At 39.1% G+C, this 16,457-nt stretch overlaps 1 long non-coding RNA gene and 1 pseudogene across 9 annotated transcripts in view; one reads left to right on the forward strand and one right to left on the reverse strand.

Annotated features, from left to right (window-relative positions):
- Positions 1-4,126: 4,126 nt before the first annotated feature.
- On the reverse strand, positions 4,127-4,828 carry LOC143661431 (general transcription factor 3C polypeptide 6-like; annotated as a pseudogene).
- Positions 4,829-4,886: 58 nt separating this feature from the next.
- Positions 4,887-16,457, forward strand: part of LOC143673679 (uncharacterized) — a 207,466-nt gene continuing 195,895 nt past the window's right edge. For all 9 annotated transcript variants that reach the window (XR_013170514.1, XR_013170510.1, XR_013170509.1 and 6 more), the window contains exons 1-2: positions 4,887-5,015; positions 5,387-5,461. This is a non-coding gene — a long non-coding RNA (uncharacterized LOC143673679). The remainder of the gene's footprint in view (positions 5,016-5,386; positions 5,462-16,457) is intronic.

A 16,457-nucleotide genomic window follows, 5' to 3' on the forward strand; every position in this document is an offset into this window, starting at 1 on the left:
ATTTGTTCTGCCTTTCTAACTTATCTATTTTCTGTCTTTGCTGGGATCTGGGAGTCTCCACTTTTGTGATTAGTACAGCTGAATACTAGTCTCTGTAATAATTCACCAAAGTTGTCGAAGATAATAATGAAAATATGGGGAAAGGTAAGAGAGAGTGATAAAGAGAGGGAGAAGAGGCAGTTAGGGAAAGGGGAACACAGCAAATTGCTAGTATCTTACTAATAAGATTAATATTAGTTTGGAGAGAACGACGTCAAATATAACCAAAGAGCCCAACTGTCTTTACTGATTTCCAAGAGGTATCCTCAAATTCTGTTTCTTCTTGGTCTCAAGGCTTATAATTACTGGTGTCTGGGAATATATTATTTGACCAACATTCACAGTCACTGAATGGAAAAGGAATATGCCTTTAGAGGATCAACAGTAATTTTTCTAACTAATTAAAAAGAAATGTTGACTTAGTTTTGGGAAATGTTAGTTATATTCATAGGTAGGAAAGTGTTGGTTATTAAAAGTGGAAAACGGGAAGAGAAGAGCAAAAACTTGGATAATAGATATATCTGGCTGTAATCCCCATCCCTGCACTTATTGGTGGGATAATCATAGACAAGTTTCATAGTACCTTGAAATTCACTTACTGCAGTCTATAAAACGGGCATAATACATACCACAGGGTCCTTTTAGGAACTTTAAATCAGTTATTGAAAGAAAGGTAGCCCATAATATAACTGGAAAATCATGAATTCCCTCATTGATGTTTTATTTTCTCTACAACTCTGCTCCACATCAAAGACAGAAAAGACTTTTTTTCCTCCTTCTTGGTCATGACAAAAATTTCACTGTTATGAATTTGAGGCATCAAATGGAAGATATCAGAATGGGCTATTATCACAGTATTAAAGGGAAAAAGCAGAAATTGATGAGAATTCCAAATTAGAATACAAATTTTCATTAGGCACTTATATGTGTTTGCTGCTCTGCTGTTTCCATACAAAATCAAATGTAAAAGACCTAGTTCTCCACTTGTGAGAGCTTTTAGTATTAGTTTACAAAGCATGTATCTGAATTTTCGTACATTTTCAGAACTAGAAGTTTTGTCTTCTTGTTATTTTCATTCACATGCCTATGGGCAAAAGAAGAAATGACAGTACAGAAAAAATAAACCCTACACTTATATTTTATTTATGTGCATTATTACCCACTACATTCAATAAACCAATGTGGTAACTTACAGGAATACAAATGATCCAATATGTGTATTGGCAAAAAAATAGTTTGTACAAACAGGGCCAGGGAAACATAGATGAGTAGGAAGAAAAGACTAAGAAAACATGAACAGGAAGATGAGTAGCTATAGTTGGGCCACAATTTTGACTTTAGGAGTCCTCATGGATAAAGCAACATAGTAAACATAATTGGTTATAAAAGTCACATTATCTGTGGGTGGCAGACTGCAGAGGAACAGTGTGACATCGAGGGACAGCACAGAAAATCTATTCAAAGATAAATATTTAAAGGTTTTGTAATTCAAAACCATTTAGAGTAGTTATAATGAGTCTTACACATACTTCAACACTGAGAGTACAGTTAATCACATATTCAGATTATGGCTCAAAGTCTTTAGAAATAGTTCAAGATCTCTGACCCTGACATCCAAAACTGATCTCTGATATGTAAAACTCCAAAGGTATTACTTTCCAGAAATTTACAATCTCCAGATAGTTCCTAGGCTAGACAAGTCCTGAAACAAAGAGAGACCAGCCTCTCCAAGAACATCAACTAGTTCCATCTCCATATCCCATACTATCAACACCCCTTTCCAACATGAAAAAGTTAGAATGGCCCAAATATGCCTAAAGATTGGGAAAGGATTAAAGGAGAAGGAGGAGTTGTAACAGAGAAGATAGGACTTAACAAATTAGCATAATTGCTGAGTCATCATATTGATATTTCTTTTAGTCTCCAGTGTCTTGGACTAGCTAGAAGGAAAAACTTAAAATTGTGGAACTGTAGCCCATACCAAACTTTGAAATCTGTTCAATAATTACTGTTACAATGTACTTTGAAACTGATTGCTTTTTTTGTATGTATGTTATATTTTATAAAAATAATCTTAAAAACCCCCCTCAAAATGCATTGGTGTCCATTTTTCAACATTTGAACAAGAAAACAAATGAAGTTGTTTTGCAGTGACAATGAAGAAGGAAGCATATACAGAGGGATACAAAAGGGCAATAAAATCTTAATAGAATTGGATGAACAAAACAAATCAAAAAAACTCTGGTGAACTGTGGCCCATGATTGGACAAACCCTTTGGAAAAACACCAGCAAAAGGGGAAGTACACTCTTAAACTCTTACAGTGCAGTGCTTTCAAATGCCCTTTTCAAGGGTGACTCTCCTTAATGTATAGGAAGGAAAATCTTCCCATTAGGCACAAGTACAAGGGGCTAACAGCAGAAAGAAATTCACTCTGACGAAGAAATGATGTTTGTCATTTACATTATCCTACCATTTCCTTCCCTATCCCTGTCAAGCAGAAAAAAGAACACATTCTATCATTGACTTAGATTTGGTGTTTCCCCTTTCCCAGTTTCCTAAGTGGTAAATTATTCTGTTCTCCTCTTTCTTGCCCTATATAACATATGGCAGGCATGATGGGAAATGGCTAGCTAGAGTTCTTAATGTTTTTGTGGCAAGTTCTTAAAAAAAATTAACATGTAGGATTGAGAGAAATTCTAGCTGCAAAGGTTTAGACTAAATTAGAGAAAGAATGGGCATTGCCCAAAGATCCACATCTCAGAGGACTGGCACATAATGGATAATGAATAAAGGACAATTGCAGTTCTAAGTAGATTAATTAGATTTTTCCTAGGAGAAGTCACTTCTGGAATTATTTATATGGGCAACAAAAGAATAGGTTAGAAGGGATACATATTGCATTATATACCCAATATACCTTTATTTTGGTGAGGGGGAGTGACATATGGTAGCTAGTTTCCAATGAATCATGCCTCCAGGATTCAGGCCTTTGTGTTATCCCCTGTTCTAGTTTGCAAGCTGCCAGAAGGTGATATACCAGACACAGAATGGCTTTCAAAAGGGGGAATTTATTAAGCTGCATGTTTACAGTTCTAAGGCTGGGAAAATGTCCAAATTAAGGCACCAACAAGAGGTTACCTTCACTCAAGAAAGGCCAATGAAGTTCATGGTTTCTCTCTCTCAGCTGGAAGGGCACATGGCAAAGTCTGTTAGCTTTCTCTCCTGGCATCTTGTTTAATGAAGCTCCCCTGGGGGTATTTTCCTGCTTCATCTCCAAAGGGCTCTGGCTGCATGGGCTCTAAAGCTTTTGCCAAAATTATTCCCTCTTAAAGGGCTCCAGTAAGCAACCCGACCTTGAATGGGTGGAGACACATCTCCATGGAAACCATCTAATCAAAAGTTACCACCCACAGTTGGGTGGGTCACATCTCCATGGAAATACTCAGAAAGGTCCCACCCAGCAATACTGAATGAGAATTCAAGGACATGGCTTTTCTGGGCCACGTAACAGATTCAAACTGGCACATCCACTTTCACATTGAATCTTGGCTCTGTTACCAACAGCATGTGGTAAAAGTTGTCAAAGTGATGCTGAGTATCTTTTGAGGCTAGTCATAAGAAGCTTTGCAAGTTTTCAGTTGCATTCTCAGAAAGGTTACTCTAGGGAAATCTAGGCATGTAAGGAGTCCAAGTATGCAGTGATTACCCCAGACACTGGGAGAGGCTTCATGGAGAGAGAAAAATGCCCAGTAACCCACAGCTATGTGATATGAGTGAATAAATCATCATGGGCATTCAATTCTAGCAGAGGCTATGTGGAGAACTGAAGAATTCAGTCAAAAGCTGGAACTAAGGATTTAGACACAAAGCTCCAGTTGAGCCATCCCAGCCATCTCTAATGTTTGAGCCACCCAGCATGAGGCCTCGGTAATCTAGGACACATCTCCACTGTGTCATGTCCCCATTTTATAACCTTCAAAATCATGGACATAAGTAAATAGCTGATTTTTTTTTAAAGAAACAGAGCCAATTACTAGATATGAAAACTAAACATTTCATGTCTAGTTATTATAAGAAACATGTCATCAAGGAGTAGCTGCTAAGTCAGCATCTTTAATTTCCATTAAAAAAGAACCTCTATTTCAGAAGAAAGGATAATAACAACAATAACACCAGAATCCTCTATTTCCAAGTGCAGTGGTTTCCCCTGTTCATAATCCAGGTTTGAATTGTCTTTGATTATAATCTCCTGCTTTTCCAACTTCGAAGTTTCATCTGTGGTTGGAGTATAAAACGTCCTCATTTTCATGTACAAAGCTACAAATCACGCTGGGTCTATAGGTGACATTATTCCCTTAACTTGCACCCACCTATGTTTTCTTCTTTCTGCTGTTCTGTCAGAGAGTTCTTGTCACGCCGAGCACCTTCATTGTATGCCTTTTGTATTTCAGCAGTTTTATTATTGCCCTCTGCATCCACACGTTCCACGTTTTCTTCAAATATTCCTCGTCTGCAGAAAAAAAAACCTTCATACCCTCAGCAAAGACATGCGGTCCACTTAAACAATGGGTCGCTCAGTGTCAAGTCCCCAAATTTTGCATTTATTTATATATTTTGAGAGAAAGTCTGAGTGAATAATTCCTGACAATTCCACTAGAACCAGCTGCTCAGGCCTCCTCCTCCTCTTCCTTCTCCTCCTCTCCCTCTTCTCCGTCCTCCCCCTCCTTCCCGTCCTCCCTCTCTTCTCTCTCCGCACCCTGCTGACCCCACTCCTCCGCGGCCGCCATAACGTCACCCCTCCCGCCCCTGTGACCTCTGACCTTCCCCGCCTCCTGGGGCCTAATGACGCCCAGGGTCGCCATCTTGAGCCCAGGCGGCAGTTTCAGGGAGGCCGTTTGTCCTCGCTCCTCTCCCGCCAACCTGTCTTCGCGGCTAAGGGCTCGTGTTTTACACCACTTAGTTTGATGTAGTTTGGTAAGTGGCAGTAGATAACAACTATATGGCTTTTCTCCGTCTTTATCCATACCGTGGCAGTGGAAGAGTCGTGTTCCTACAATATAACCGTCAACTCTTAGCCAACCAGACCCCCTTCCGAAGGAATTTGCCGAGTTGCCTGTAGGTTCGTTGCGGCTTGGGGATTGTGAAACCGTTTGTAGTGAGAAAGAAGAATGAAGCAGGGATTCAGGGTGAAGCACGGGTGAGAGGGAGGGAGGGAGGGAATGAGGGAAGAGGTGAGAGGCAGGGGAGTGAGAGAGCAGTTGTTACTGTAAGAGATACTGAGAAGGACAAACCTTTTCTCGTTTCCATCTGATTGTGTCCCTCCCCATCTGTTTCCATCTACCCAGCTGTCTCACTGCCCTGGATACCAGGAAATTTCCAGTGTCATTCCTGTAGATCTCTGTCTTGCTTAAGTAGCACAAGTATGTTCTTGTTAGATTTAACCAGAGAGTTATAATTTGTGTAGGAAGATATCCCAGTTTGCCCAAAATGCATATAAAGGTGAAAAAAATAGATGAACTCAATCTAGGTTAAGTGAGGATATTTCCTAATGTATCATTTTAATCTGTATTTCTGAAAATAATACGAAAAAAAAGAAAAATTAGGCAGGATAATGGGCATCTATAAGTTGAAATAAGAAAGGAATAAAGCAGGTTACTGGAAAAGCAGGGCATAGGAAAAGGTGAAATTGCAGCCAAGTGAGGAGTAAAAATAGATACTGGAAAAGCAGAGTAACATGGAGAAAACACACACACAAACACCCTAGATGAAAACATTTGGGTGGATTTAAAAGAGGAGATTGTTAGTTTCCAGTTCTTATATCAGAGTGTTTCCTGACTGAAAATTTCAAACCTTTTTCTCCAGTCTCGAAATTAAGTCTCAGAACAAGTGATAGTTTACATTACTTTTAAATAAAGGACCTGGGATAGCTACAGAGGCTAAGTGACTTCCTTTTGTAATTGAGTAGGGATCCTTGCTTTGCCTTCCACTTGAAAACCAGCATTAGAACAAAGAAATGATGATTATCAGACTTGGCAATACAGAGAGATTTGACCAAATGATTTGACTCTTCCAAATCATAGTGAATGGACATAGTGAATGAAATTTTGTACTTACTGAAAACTCTTTAAAATATCGTAATGCAAACACTTCAGTGGCAAATTCAAACAAAGCTTTAAAGAAGGTGGCAATAAAAGTACAGTCAGTTCAGTTTCTTCTTGTAAATCTCTCCTTTTAATTTGAGTGGACAATAAATTGTGAGTACCTGAGTCTGAGCTAAGGAAATCTCTGCCACACCTTATTCAACTGGGTCATTTAATAAAGACACACATTGGGTAACTAAAAAAAAAAAAATGGCGGGAGGGGGTGCAGGGGTAGTTCAGTGGTAGAATTCTTGCCTGTTGTGCAGAGACTTGGGTTTGATTCCTGGCCCCTGCATTTCCCAAAAAAAAACAAACAAGCAAAACAAACAAATAAAAACAAAAATTCAACAAATGGTACTGCAATAACAAGAAAAAGATGAAATGTGATGGAAAAAATGAAATGTAATCCCCACCATTCAGCGTAAAAAAAAAAAAATGGTGGGGGAAAACAATCCCTCACATACAAAGGGCTGCTCTTGAAAATATGTGAATTGTTTTAATTACTTTGCTCTTCTGGCCTCTACATTCCCAAGCTTAACCTTGGCTTCATGTGGAGAGAATTTTTAAGCCACTTCCCACATTTACTCATTACATGCCTTTTGGAAAAAGAGAAGCCCGGTTCTTTTCAACCTGCCATCTTATTAAAAAACCACTTCAGGTTGTTAGAGCTTAAACTTGCCTGGCACGGGTCCTGAAGAAAGTTCCTTATTATTTGAAACTTTGATATATGTCTCAGAGGAAAGAAGAAAATAAAAAATGATGTGTCTCAGAGGAAAGAAGAAAAGAAAGAAAAAATGGAAGTGATTATCAGACACCGCATTAGTGTCTGTAGCAAGATATGTAGAAATAACTTTTGAATTAGTTACCGTGTCAAAATTTAGCTTCTTGGTACCTTTTATTTTGAAATCAGCAAATAAATGAATTACCAGGAAGTGATCTCTGGCTTTTCCGATTTCCCAAGTCCTCTGTATTTGTATTTTATTATGTAACAAGAAAAATAGAATTAAAAAATAACTGTTCCCCACTCCTGTTATATTTAAAATCGCTTATCATGGCCTCTTACCTCTAACTATCAGTGAAATGTCCTATGCGATTTGAAGTAAGTTGTGGGGATGCAAACTGGAGACCTTGTGAGATTTTTAAATTGTGTTGCAATTGAACAAAATGAAAAGATCTGGAAGGATTTGGAAAGGAGGCTGGAGTGTGGCTGAGGTGGGAAATGAGTGAAGTTGAAGAAGCGAGACAGGCAGAGGGAGAAAGAGGCACTTTGTACAGGGGAGAAAATTAAACAAATTAATAAATTTTGTTGTGTGACATAAGATGTGTGTCATTCATATACCCGTTTACCTCCCAATCTCTTCATTAAAATCTGCAATACTTAGTGCTACTGAAGTAAGATTTGCCATTTTGTTCGGATTCTGAGAATATACCCTTGGAAGCAAAGTTATGTTTTTATTATGTCACTAATAAGGAATACAAATTTTGGCCATACTAACTATGCACATACTATCACCATGATCTTTGGTCCTCTATTAATGCATATAATTAAGTCCTCTTCTTTAAGGTCAATTTCAAATTGCATCTGCAGTGTATATTTGTTGATATATTCAGCCTACCACAAACTGTTTTTGCCCTCCTTACACTCTGATTATCTATAAAAAAACTCCTTTTTGAACTTAGAGGCTGCCCCGTAAAATTAATTAGCTATTCATCAGTGTAAATTAGCTATTTAATCATCTTATCTCCTCGACAAAGTTAAAAGCCCCTATGGGGCTGGAATCTTACACTTTTGCGATTTTTCTGAGTCCTTAAACTTGCTGTGAAATGAATTGCTTCCTTTCAAACAGTATTTATTGAGTGCTACTTAAATAATCTCAACTCAAAAAATATTATGAGAATGAATGAATGACTGCAGCTGTGAAGGAATATGTAATAGGCAATATAACCTACCACCCAATATGGGGGAAAAAAAGCACAAACAAAAAGAGCAGGCTAGAAAGAGGACCAGAGTTTCTTCAAAACATCCCTTTCTTTTTTTTTGAATCATTCTGTGAAACTCCGGATGCTCCCAAAAGTCTTTATGGTTGCATTAGTTTGCAAGCTGCTGGAATGCAATATACCTGAATTAGAATGGCTTTAAAAATGTAATTGAATTAAGTTACAAGTTCACAGTTCTAAGGAAGTGAAAGTGTCCAAATTAAGGCACCAATAAGAGGTTACTTTGCCTCAAAACAGGTCAGTGGGTCAGGAGTGCTTCTGCCAGCAGAGAAGTCACATGACTGGCATCTGCTGGTCCCTTGCCCTGGGCTCTGTTGCTTTCAGCCTCTATTCCTATGGGGGTCTCTCCCTTTGCTTCTCTGGGGCTGGCTTTCTTCTCTTGGTTTCCCTTGGCTCTCTCCCGGTACTGGCTTGCTTAACATCTCATGATGATGTCTGCTGGGCTCCAAGCATCTCCAAACATCCGTGTCTCTGTTCTTTGAGGCAGCTGTTCTCCAAGCATTTACATCTGTGCTCTCTGTTAGCTCTGAGTCTCCTGACTCTCTCCAAAGTGTTTCCTCTTTTAAAGGATCCCAGTAAACTAATCAGTACCCAACTGGAATGGGTGGAGTCACATCTCCATCTTATCAAAAGGTTACACTCACAGCTGGGCATGCCACATCTCCATGGAAGTAAGCTAGTCAAAAGTTCGAACCTACAGTATTGAATTAGGATGAAAAGAAATGGCTGCTTCCACAAGGTTGAATCCAAATTAAAACATGGCTTTTCTCCAGTACATAATATTTTCAAACCAGAGCGATGGTTGAACAAGAGGGTTAAATCATTAAGATTTTCTTAACCCCATCACTAGACCTTTTCATATACTCTCCAAGGACTTCAGAAAAAGACACATTTATAAAGATTTTATAGATAGGTTTCCAAATCTCCAAATATTTAAATCTTAATTTCTACCTAGGTGTTGTCTAATACTGGGTTCAAAAATTTTAAATAAAATACATGATAATTAACAAATCAAAATTAGACATCATTTTTCTTACTTCCAGGTTCTTACAGTATGTGTACACTTTCTGCCTTTCCACAATGCTTTTCATTTTCTGTAGGTGCAGTTCTCAGGCAAATTTTGCTTTTATTATGGGACATGTAAGATGTAAATGCATTTGCTCATATTTCAAGAATCATTAAAAATGGATGGCAATGGGAATGCATAAATAAAGTCACTTCCATAGAACTTTTTTTCCTCCTAGTTGGGAAACTCCCTGCTCTGGGGTTGTTAAACTTGCCGTAGTGTGGTTTTAATTTTGTTTCTGAGGGGGTGGGTCCTAGGATTTATTCCAATATCTAGCCTACACCAGGTTTTCTTTCAGTTACTCTCTTTTTGTTTCTGTGAAAACCTGGACAACTGTTAAGGTAAGTGAAAACCTGGACAACTGTGAGAAGGGCAGGCCTAGTTATTTTGAGGTGATTTGATATTTTGTCTACCTGAAGGTCCTAAAGAACTTTTATTGTATTGGGCAGCCCTTCATGAACTCTATGTAGGATTTCTGTAATATCTCTTACAAATTCTTCTACCCTGAAACTTGACTTCTGGCATGAAGGAAATATTAGATTCCCAGCTTCCAGTCCTAACCCCATAAGGACTATACTTAAAACCAACACTTGTATCACCCTCCTCTTAACTTCTCTGACTTTAATATGTCTCTTGATTTCCGAAGCCTGGAGATGTCCCTTTTTTCCTTTCAGTCACAATTGTGTGCTTTTAAAATGTTCAAAATTTACCCAGAACTTCATGTGTTTGTCAAAGGAGAGCTACATTAAATGGGGCTTATTCATACTGTTACCACGATATTTTAGGTACCTGAAACTCACCATATCCAAATTTCACTCATTATTGTTAGTAATTTTGTTGGGAATCTGTATGACATGTAATGAAATTAAAGCCAATAAATGGTCCCAGAAATGAGTGAAAGCTTATTTGTCATAGAATGGCCAGGGGAAGTTTAAGAAAGGAAGAGAAATGAAACGAAACAAAACAGAACAAAACAGTATACTTTATTGTGGCTGAGCTTGCTCTCCGGTGTCCATGCGGACTGAGTTGAAGTATATGCTATCCATGTGTTCTAAGTGGGGCTGACACCATTCCCATGTCACCGTCTCAATTCTGGGCTAATACCATCTCTGAACAACTGTATGGAATGGAAACCTTGGACGAATGACCAAAGCATTCAGAGGCATATGAGGAGGGAGATTGTGAGCATGATCTTTTAAATGTGGAGGAATAGCTCACTGTCAGTGTGGTTTAATGTATGTTATTTAATCAGACCAATAAGATAAATGACTTTTCTCTTGGAAGAAGGGTTGCTAAGTACGTGACCAGAGAAACAAATTGACTTGAGGAGATGGAGAGGGTGGATGTTTGCTAGTTTGTCACCAATTATCTTTTCCTCTGAATATGATGTTCCCTTTTAGGCCCCTGCTTTGCATGATGGGAACCCCATGTTGACTAGAATCTCGGGTGTTAATCTTGGCTTCTTCCTCTCCTCTTTCTGTTTATCCCCTATATCTGACCAATGTTTGATCTTAAACTTTCACTGACAAAATATGTCTTGAAAATGGATCATTTTTCTTTAACCTGCTGCTAGTGTTACTGCTACTGCTTTAATTGGAATATTATCCTTAAATATCATGGCCTGTTTTTTTTTAAGCAATTTTATTAAGATGTATTATATATGTACATAACTTATAATCATCCAAGTTGTACAGAGGTTCACAGTATCATCATATGCTGTACATTTGTCATTACAATGTATATTTGAACATTTTCATTACTCTGAAAAAAAAAAGAACAGAAGTAAAAAAAGAACATCCCAAACATCCCATACTCACCTCCCTCTGATTATTTATTTATTTTTTTGTCTTTTATTTTCTTATCTGCCCGTACATTGGAGTGTCATTGGAATATCGGTCACAAAGTTTTCACAGTCACATGGCCACACCTTAAAAGCTCTACAGTTATTCAATCATCTTCAAGAATCAAGTCCATTACAGTTCAGTAGTTTCAGGTATTTCCCCCTGGCTACTCCTACACCAAAAAGTGAAAGGGGGACATTGCCAATGCTTATTAATCTTCTGCCTAGATTACTGTGGAATGTATCAAGGCGTCCCACCAACCTGTACAAACCAACAAACTATCACTCCCTAGTCAAGGTTCCATGTAATTATGGTGTTTGAATAAGCTGACCATACAAGTTAGATTAGATAATATGCTACCAAACATATAGATTTTGTACCAAATAAACATCTCTTTGGCCTCACACAGAAATTGAAGATTTAAAATACAATCAATATCATCCTTTACCCTTTAGTTTGCTTTATGTTAGTCCTACCCAGATCAGCTTCATATCTCTAACTGATGTCTGTTCACTTTTTCAATGTCTTCAACAGTTGCTGCATAGAGTAATGCTGAATTTCATAGTTGTAGAACTCTAGCTCTTAGTCTCCAGTGTCACTAAAATACCCGAGGTTCCAGGAAATGACCGGTTATAGGCAAAGAGCTCAGCATTCAGAATTTAGAAATAGCAGTTACATTTCTGGAATAAATGTGACTGCTATAAGAGCTTACAATCTAGAAACTTTTATAGTAGGCCTTCACCGGATAACCTATGCTCTCGAATTCAATTCTGAGTTTGAATATTATTCTTAATTTGTATTAATGAGGTGTAATAATATTTGCCTTTTCGTTTCTGGCTTATTTCAGTCAACGTACTGTCTTCAAAGTTTCCTTCATTTAATTGCATGCCTCATGACTTCATTCCTTTTGGCAGCTGCTCAATAGTTCATTGTATATATACATCACTGTTCCCCCTTCCATTTCCAGTCAGTGGACCCTTAGGTCACCTCCATCCATTGCAAAATGTGAACACTGCTGCCATAAGCACCAGTGTGCAAATATTCATTCATGTCCCAGCTCTCAGTTCCTCCATGTCTACCCCTAACTACGGGGTTGCGGCATCATATGGGAACCCCACCCCTAACCTCCTGTGAAGGTACCACACCTCCCTCCAGTTGGGCTGCACCACTCAAGTTCCTTGCCAACGTTGAAGAGGTACATCTCTCTCCACATTTTCTCCAGTGCTTTTATGTCTGTTCATTTTTTTTTTTTCACATGTGCAGGCACTGGGAAGCGAACCCTGGTCTCTGGCATGGCAGGCGAGAACTCTGCCACTGAGCTACTGTTGCTGCCTTCTGTTCATTTTTGAATGGTGTTTTATTCACACACCATGCAGTCCAAACTAAGTAAAAAAAAAATCAGTGGTTCCTGGTATAGTCATATAGCCATGGCTTCACCTGTATCCCTCCTAATTTACATTTAGCTTTGGCATAAAGCCCTTGTTACATTCAATGGAAGAATATTACAATATTCTGTTAATTATAGTCCCTGGTATGCATTGGTTATATTTTTCCCATATATCATCCCATTTTCAACAGTTGCAATGTTGCTATTCACTTGTTTTTCCTCATGCAAAAACATTCTTATATTTGTATATTTAATGACCATCATTATTCATTTTAGGCGTTGCTAAGTTATACCATCCCAGTCTTTATCCTCTGTCTTTCCTTCTGGTGTCATACATACCCCCAACCTTCCTCCCTCAACCATAATTACACCCAGTTTTGTTCAGTGAACTTACAATACTGTGCTTCCATCAGATAGTATTTTGTTATCCATTTCTGGATCTTAACACTCAGTCCTGTTGAACATTCTGTACTTCTTCAGCATCAGTGCCCAATCTCTACCCTCTTTCTATCTTCTGATAACCTGTGTTCTCAACTTTAACTCTCAAAGTTTACTCATTGTTGCTAGCTCATATTAGTGAGGCCATACAATATTTGTCCTTTTGTTTATGACTAGTTTCACTCAGCATAATGTCTTCAAGGTTCATCTACATTGTTACATGTTTTATGACTTTATTCTGTCTTACAGCTGTGTAGCAATCCATTGTATGTATATACCACAGTCTGTTTATTCATCCATTGATGGACATTTGGGCAGTTTCCATCTCTTGGCAATCGTGAATAATGCCATTATAAACATGAATGTGCAAATATCCATATGTGTCCTTGCCTTCAGTTCTTCTGAATATATATATCTGATATTGGGATTGCTAGATCATATGGCAGTTCTTTTCTTAGCTTCCTGAGGAACCACCAAACTGCCTTCCAGAGTGGTTGTACTATTCTACATTCCTACCAACAGTGAGTAATTGTGCTTTCAGATCCTCTTCAGCATTTGTTTTCTGTTTTTTTTTACTTTTGATGGCCATTTTGGTAGTTATGAGATGATCTGATTGTGCTTTTGATTTGCATTTCCTGAATAGCCAGTGATGTTGAGCATCTTTTCATATGTTTTTGAGCCATTTGTATTTCCTCATTGGAAAAGTGTCCATGTCTTTTGCCCTTTGTCTTTTTGTTGTTAAGTTGTAGGATCCCTTAAATATTCTGAATATTAAACCCTTATCTGATACGTGGTTCTCAAATATTGTTTCCCATCGCATAAGCCACCTTTTTATTTTCCTGACAAAGTTCATTGATGCACAAAAGCGTTCAGTTTTGAAGAGTTCCCATTTATCTAGCTCTTCTTTCATTGGTCACACTTTGGGTGTAAGGTCTATGAAACCATCATTTATCACAAAGTCCTTAAAATATTTTCCTCTAAGCATTTTATGGCCTTAGCTCTATTGTTTAAGTCTTTGATACATTTTTAGTTATTTTTTTTTTTACATGGTCAGGCACTGGGAATCAAACCTGGTCTCTGGCATGGCAGGTGAGAACTCTGCCTGCTGAGACGCCATGGCCCACCCTTTTTAAGTTAATTTTTGTATAAGGTGTGAGATAGAGGTGCTCTTCCATTCTTTTGGATATGGATATTTAGTTCTCCAAGCACCATTTGTTGAAGAGGCTACTCTATCCCAGTTGAGCACCTTATCAAAGATCAGTTGGTTGTAGATGGGAGGGTCTACCTCTGAACAGCCCATCCAATTCTACTTGCCAGTACATCTACCTTTATGCCAGTACCATGCTGTTTTAACCATTGTAGCTTTGTAATATGCTTTAAAATCAGTTAATGTGAGACCCTCCCACTTCATTTTTTTTCTGAAGATATTTTTAGCTATTCAGGACACCCTACTTTCCCAAATAAATTTGATTATTGGCTTTTCTGTTTCTGTGAAGTTGTTGAGATTTGATTTGGTATTTCATAGAATCTATAAATCAGTTTGGGGAGAACTGACATCTTAACTGTATTTAGTCTTTGTGGTAGTTGGGTTCAGGTGTGAACTTGGCCAGGTGAAGGTGCCTACTTCTGTTGCTGTGAACATGAGCCAATGGTATGTGAAGCTCATCTGTTGCTGATTACATCTGCAGTTGGCTAGGAGGTGTGCCTGCTGCAATGAATGATGTTTGATTTAATTGGCTGGTGCTTAAATGAGAGAGCTCAGCATAGCGCAGCCAAAGCAGCTCAGCATACCTCATCTCAACACTTGCAGCTCAGCCCAGACCTTTAGCGATGCAGAAAGGAATCATCCTGGGGAAAGTTGTTGGAACCTAGGGGTCTGGAGAGAAGGCCAGCAGAGATCACCTTGTGCCTTCCCACATAAGAAAGAACCTCAGTTGTAAGTTAGCTGCCTTTCCTCTGAAGAACTATGTATTAGCTAAATAAATCCCCTTTCATTAAAAGCCAATCCATCTCTGGTGTGTTGCATTCTGGCAGCTAGCAAACTAGAATAGTCTTCCAGTCCATGAACATAGTATGTCCTTCCATTTATTTAGGTCTTCCTTGATATCTTTTAGCAAAGTTTTGCAGTGTTTTTGTGTATAGGCCTTTTATGTCCCTGGTTAAATTTATTACTAACTAGTTTATTCTTTCAGTTGCTATTGTGAATGAGATTTTTTTTCTTGGTTTCCTCCTCAGATTGCTCATTGCTGTTGTATAAAAACAACTGAGGTTTGCATGTTGATCTTGTATCCTGCCACTTTGCTGTACTTATTACCTCTCATAGGTTTACTGTAGATCTTTCAGTATTTTTTAAATACAGGATCATGTCATTTGCAAACAGTGAACGTTTAACTTCTTGTTTCCCATTTGGATGCCTTTTATTTCTTTTTTTTACCTAACTGCTCTAGCTAGAACTTCCAGCACAATGTTGAATAACAGTGGTGACAGTGGGGATCCTTGTCTTGTTCCTGACCCTAGAGGGAAATTTTTCAGCCTTTCCCCATTGAGTATGATGTTAGCTGTGCTTTTTTTTTTTTCATATATTCACTTTTTCATACTGAGGAAATATCTTTGTTTCTATTCTTTAAAATGTTTTCATCAAGAAAGGATGGTGAATTTTGTCAGATGCCTTTTTGCATCAATCGAGATGATGTGGTTTTTCTTCTTTAATTAATTGTTCTGTGGTATTACATTACTTGATTTTCTTGTGTTGAACCACCCTTGCATACCTGGGATAAAACCCACTTTGTCAGACTTCCAGGAAGATTGGCCGACTAGAGTAGCTCGAGCTTGGTTCTGCTCCATGGAAAGTTTGAGAAGGGACAGTAGGGTGATTGAGGTGCAATTTGGGAGTGCAGTTGACCTAGGAGAGCCTGCTGTACCACTTGTGGCAGCCCTGGTTTCAGAAGCCGAGGACGTGAGAGGCAGAAAGCTGGAACCTGTCATGGAAGCGTGGAGCCACGGAGCCCACGGGAGTGCACAAATGGGAACATGGGACCAGGAAGTAAACCAGGCAGTGTTCCTTGGGTGTGCCACTCTCACCAGCATGGCCCCGTGACCAGTGACTCACCCCACACCCCATGTACCTGAACCCCATCACCCACTCTTATCCCCCATGCTCCAGGTGTCCCCACTCTACCAGCCACCAGTGCACGTACCGCCTCACACCCCCACCCCAAGTGCAGCCGAACCCACCTCTCCTGCACCCCTCCCTAACACTACCTCCCCGTCCCTGTTCCCTGCAGGCTGTTGCCAGCGCATAAAGGTTGCAGGCACTAACTTCCATACCTAGGCTACACCTGCCCCCTGCCCATAGTGTCACACAGCTTCACCCCACCCTCCCTTAGCTCAGTGCATCTGTTTATGGTACGCCCAGGCCCACGCGTAATCACCAGCCCCCAATCATGTCAGTCAGCTCGGGGAACCACACTTTACAGCAGTCTTAGCACAATGCTTGGGCACAGCCCTCAGCCTCTCTTCCCAGCTCTGAGAAAGTGCCGACCTATG

This window comes from Tamandua tetradactyla, chromosome 2 (assembly GCF_023851605.1).
Source record: "Tamandua tetradactyla isolate mTamTet1 chromosome 2, mTamTet1.pri, whole genome shotgun sequence".
In the NCBI taxonomy this organism is placed as follows: Eukaryota; Metazoa; Chordata; class Mammalia; order Pilosa; family Myrmecophagidae; genus Tamandua; species Tamandua tetradactyla.